Source organism: Schistocerca serialis, unplaced genomic scaffold (assembly GCF_023864345.2).
Source record: "Schistocerca serialis cubense isolate TAMUIC-IGC-003099 unplaced genomic scaffold, iqSchSeri2.2 HiC_scaffold_1231, whole genome shotgun sequence".
NCBI classification, from domain to species: domain Eukaryota; kingdom Metazoa; phylum Arthropoda; class Insecta; order Orthoptera; family Acrididae; genus Schistocerca; species Schistocerca serialis.
The window spans coordinates 22,501-27,500 of record NW_026047438.1 but is presented as its reverse complement, the minus strand read 5'-3'; the positions used below and the strand labels follow the sequence as shown (position 1 = coordinate 27,500).

At 49.5% G+C, this 5,000-nt stretch overlaps 1 non-coding gene across 1 annotated transcript in view; it reads right to left on the bottom strand.

Moving 5' to 3' along the window:
- Positions 1 to 8, bottom strand: part of LOC126436221 (small subunit ribosomal RNA) — a 1,909-nt gene extending 1,901 nt beyond the window's left edge. Inside the window, exon 1 of the ribosomal RNA XR_007580514.1 lies at positions 1 to 8. This exon is cut by the window's left edge and continues 1,901 nt beyond it. This is a non-coding gene — a ribosomal RNA (small subunit ribosomal RNA).
- Between the last annotated feature and the right edge of the window lie 4,992 nt (positions 9 to 5,000).

The following is a 5,000-nucleotide window of genomic DNA, read 5'->3' as shown; positions in this document are numbered from 1 at the left end:
ACCAGGGAGCTGCGTCAACTAGAGCTGAGCAGCCGGCCGCCCGGGAGTGTGTCCCGGGGGCCCGCGCGAACACGCAAGCGTCCGCTCAATTATTCTGCAAACAGGAGGAGGCTGAGCTCCCCTGCACAACACACCTCGAAACCCTCTCAGGTCCCGGCGGCGCGCAGCGCCGTCCTAAGTACTTGGTCGGGTTCGAGAGAGGCGCAATCGCCCGGAGTTAGGCGAGTAGACGCTTTAGGTGCGACCACCCGTGCTCCCAACTGAGCTTGCCGCTGCCGACAGAGGCCCGGGAGCGTGCTGTCGTGGCATTGCCGGCGGGAGACAACACGCGCCACCTACGGTGACCGGCAGCTCCAACGCCAGCGCCACAGAAGGACAAAAGCCCCACTTGGGTGCCGAAGCGAACTCTCCCAGCACAGCGCACGCGCCAACACGTCCGCACAGCTGCGATACAAACCACCTGCGAGAACCGCTGGGGCGACCGAGCAGCAGACGGCGTCGCGGCGCCGAGCGCCGGGCGGCGGCGCATCCTCAGCGCACACAGTCCTCAATCGGACCAGCACACTGCAGATGGCCACCGCGCTTCGCACCGGGCCCGCGAGGACCTACTTTGGCCGCAAGGCGCCGCGAGCAGGGGGCGCCGGCGCGCAGCTGCGCCGCCTGCCGCGTCCGTCGGCCGGCGCGCCTGCCACTGGCCGCCCCCACCAGCCGGCTGTAGCGCGTGCGCCCACGCACCGCGCTGCCAGCACGCCGGGCGGCCCCCCCTCACCGGCCGGGGACGGTCCCACCCAGCCACCGCCGCGTATCGCCTCACACCCAGATCCCCTTTCGCGTTCGTGGGCATGGTGGGTCCCCTTTCACGTTCGTGGGCATGGTGGGTATCCCTGAAACAACCGGTTAATAGCTCGACCGATCGTCGCCAACACTGATTCACCTCTAGCGAGAACAACCGCACCACAACGGGTTACCTGTTGTTCATTTGCGTAACGTCACCAGCAAACGTAGACGTCCATCGCCATTTGCAACGAGTATTGCATGCCTGTGTCAGGTGTCACAACACACTACGTCTGCCCACATAGACGCAACAACATGTGCACGCCTCGAGAACACGTGGAAGGTAGCCCCCGTACGTATGCGGTGTCCATTGCGCGAACGACTGTCAGCCGGCCTCTGCAGGATGTCGCAGATGTGGAACGCGGTGCAACATGCTATCACGGTGTGTGAGAAGAGACGACTACGTCCGAATACACGCTCCACTACATCAACAGACTGCTCATGCTGATCGCCATCCAGGGCGTCCGTTCCTCCCACACGTCTGAATGGCGTACCACACTGCAATCCAGCTCTTATAGGGAGACGACACGTAGCTGCGTGCACAATATTTGGACTGTATGGTCTGCCGTTGCTAGGCGCAGTCGTCGTACGGTCACACATGTGCCACGATGTATCATTCAGTACATACGGACCAATGTGCAGTACAGTTTGTGGGTTTTGCGTACATCGGCGGACAGGTGACAGGCCGTACCACAACGTAGGCTGAGTACGTCGGCATGCGAAGGGCATTGAACATGCAAACTTCTCAACGACCAGCTTGCGAAGGCAGGGGGGAAGGGGGGGGGGCATGTACGTCCTGCTGCTATCCACATTACAGTGTATAGCAGGAGCATGTGGAAAGTCAGCAACACCTGCAAGGTGTTTAACATGACGCGATACACAGGGGACCGGGCAGTGCGAATAGCGAACTATATTGCGAGGGTTGCGGTTAGGCAACACTACACTAATTTAACGAGTTGCATAACAATTACAGAGCAGGTTCAGCGACAACGTGCGTCAGGTTAAGGCGCAATATAGGTTAGGTTGAGGCACAATATAGGTTAGGTTAAGGCACAAATTGGGTTACGTTAAGGCACAACATGGGTTACGTTAAGGCACAACATGGGTTACGTTAAGGCACAAATTAGGTTACGTTAAGGCACAAATTAGGTTACGTTAAGGCACAAATTAGGTTACGTTAAGGCACAAATTAGGTTACGTTAAGGCACAAATTAGGTTACGATAAGGCACAAATTAGGTTACGTTAAGGCACAAATTAGGTTACGTTAAGGCACAAATTAGGTTACGTTAAGGCACAAATTAGGTTACGTTAAGGCACAAATTAGGTTACGTTAAGGCACAAATTAGGTTACGTTAAGGCACAAATTAGGTTACGTTAAGGCACAAATTAGGTTACGTTAAGGCACAAATTAGGTTACGTTAAGGCACAAATTAGGTTACGTTAAGGCACAAATTAGGTTACGTTAAGGCACAAATTAGGTTACGTTAAGGCACAAATTAGGTTACGTTAAGGCACAAATTAGGTTACGTTAAGGCACAAATTAGGTTACGTTAAGGCACAAATTAGGTTACGTTAAGGCACAAATTAGGTTACGTTAAGGCACAAATTAGGTTACGTTAAGGCACAAATTAGGTTACGTTAAGGCACAAATTAGGTTACGTTAAGGCACAAATTAGGTTACGTTAAGGCACAAATTAGGTTACGTTAAGGCACAAATTAGGTTACGTTAAGGCACAAATTAGGTTACGTTAAGGCACAAATTAGGTTACGTTAAGGCACAAATTAGGTTACGTTAAGGTACAATATGGGTTAGGTTAAGGTACAATATGGGTTAGGTTAAGGTACAATATGGGTTAGGTTAAGGTACAATATGGGTTAGGTTAAGGTACAATATGGGTTAGGTTAAGGCACAACGTAGGTTAGGTTAAGGCACAACATAGGTTAGGTTAAGGCACAACATAGGTTAGGTTAAGGCACAACATAGGTTAGGTTAAGGCACAACATAGGTTAGGTTAAGGCACAACATAGGTTAGGTTAAGGCACAACATAGGTTAGGTTAAGGCCAACATAGGTTAGGTTAAGGCACAACGTAGGTTAGGTTAAGGCACAAACGTAGGTTAGGTTAAGGCACAACGTAGGTTAGGTTAAGGCACAACGTAGGTTAGGTTAAGGCACAACGTAGGTTAGGTTAAGGCACAACGTAGGTTAGGTTAAGGCACAACGTAGGTTAGGTTAAGGCACAACGTAGGTTAGGTTAAGGCACAACGTAGGTTAGGTTAAGGCACAACGTAGGTTAGGTTAAGGCACAACGTAGGTTAGGTTAAGGCACAACGTAGGTTAGGTTAAGGCACAACGTAGGTTAGGTTAAGGCACAACGTAGGTTAGGTTAAGGCACAACGTAGGTTAGGTTAAGGCACAACGTAGGTTAGGTTAAGGCACAACGTAGGTTAGGTTAAGGCACAACGTAGGTTAGGTTAAGGCACAACGTAGGTTAGGTTAAGGCACAACGTAGGTTAGGTTAAGGCACAACGTAGGTTAGGTTAAGGCACAACGTAGGTTAGGTTAAGGCACAACGTAGGTTAGGTTAAGGCACAACGTAGGTTAGGTTAAGGCACAACGTAGGTTAGGTTAAGGCACAACGTAGGTTAGGTTAAGGCACAACGTAGGTTAGGTTAAGGCACAACGTAGGTTAGGTTAAGGCACAACGTAGGTTAGGTTAAGGCACAACGTAGGTTAGGTTAAGGCACAACGTAGGTTAGGTTAAGGCACAACGTAGGTTAGGTTAAGGCACAACGTAGGTTAGGTTAAGGCACAACGTAGGTTAGGTTAAGGCACAACGTAGGTTAGGTTAAGGCACAACGTAGGTTAGGTTAAGGCACAACGTAGGTTAGGTTAAGGCACAACGTAGGTTAGGTTAAGGCACAACGTAGGTTAGGTTAAGGCACAACGTAGGTTAGGTTAAGGCACAACGTAGGTTAGGTTAAGGCACAACGTAGGTTAGGTTAAGGCACAACGTAGGTTAGGTTAAGGCACAACGTAGGTTAGGTTAAGGCACAACGTAGGTTAGGTTAAGGCACAACGTAGGTTAGGTTAAGGCACAACGTAGGTTAGGTTAAGGCACAACGTAGGTTAGGTTAAGGCACAACGTAGGTTAGGTTAAGGCACAACGTAGGTTAGGTTAAGGCACAACGTAGGTTAGGTTAAGGCACAACGTAGGTTAGGTTAAGGCACAACGTAGGTTAGGTTAAGGCACAACGTAGGTTAGGTTAAGGCACAACGTAGGTTAGGTTAAGGCACAACATAGGTTAGGTTAAGGCACAACATAGGTTAGGTTAAGGCACAACATAGGTTAGGTTAAGGCACAACATAGGTTAGGTTAAGGCACAACGTAGGTTAGGTTAAGGCACAACGTAGGTTAGGTTAAGGCACAACGTAGGTTAGGTTAAGGCACAACGTAGGTTAGGTTAAGGCACAACGTAGGTTAGGTTAAGGCACAACGTAGGTTAGGTTAAGGCACAACGTAGGTTAGGTTAAGGCACAACGTAGGTTAGGTTAAGGCACAACGTAGGTTAGGTTAAGGCACAACGTAGGTTAGGTTAAGGCACAACGTAGGTTAGGTTAAGGCACAACGTAGGTTAGGTTAAGGCACAACGTAGGTTAGGTTAAGGCACAACGTAGGTTAGGTTAAGGCACAACGTAGGTTAGGTTAAGGCACAACGTAGGTTAGGTTAAGGCACAACGTAGGTTAGGTTAAGGCACAACGTAGGTTAGGTTAAGGCACAACGTAGGTTAGGTTAAGGCACAACGTAGGTTAGGTTAAGGCACAACGTAGGTTAGGTTAAGGCACAACGTAGGTTAGGTTAAGGCACAACGTAGGTTAGGTTAAGGCACAACGTAGGTTAGGTTAAGGCACAACGTAGGTTAGGTTAAGGCACAACGTAGGTTAGGTTAAGGCACAACGTAGGTTAGGTTAAGGCACAACGTAGGTTAGGTTAAGGCACAACGTAGGTTAGGTTAAGGCACAACGTAGGTTAGGTTAAGGCACAACGTAGGTTAGGTTAAGGCACAACGTAGGTTAGGTTAAGGCACAACATAGGTTAGGTTAAGGCACAACATAGGTTAGGTTAAGGCACAACATAGGTTAGGTTAAGGCACAACATAGGTT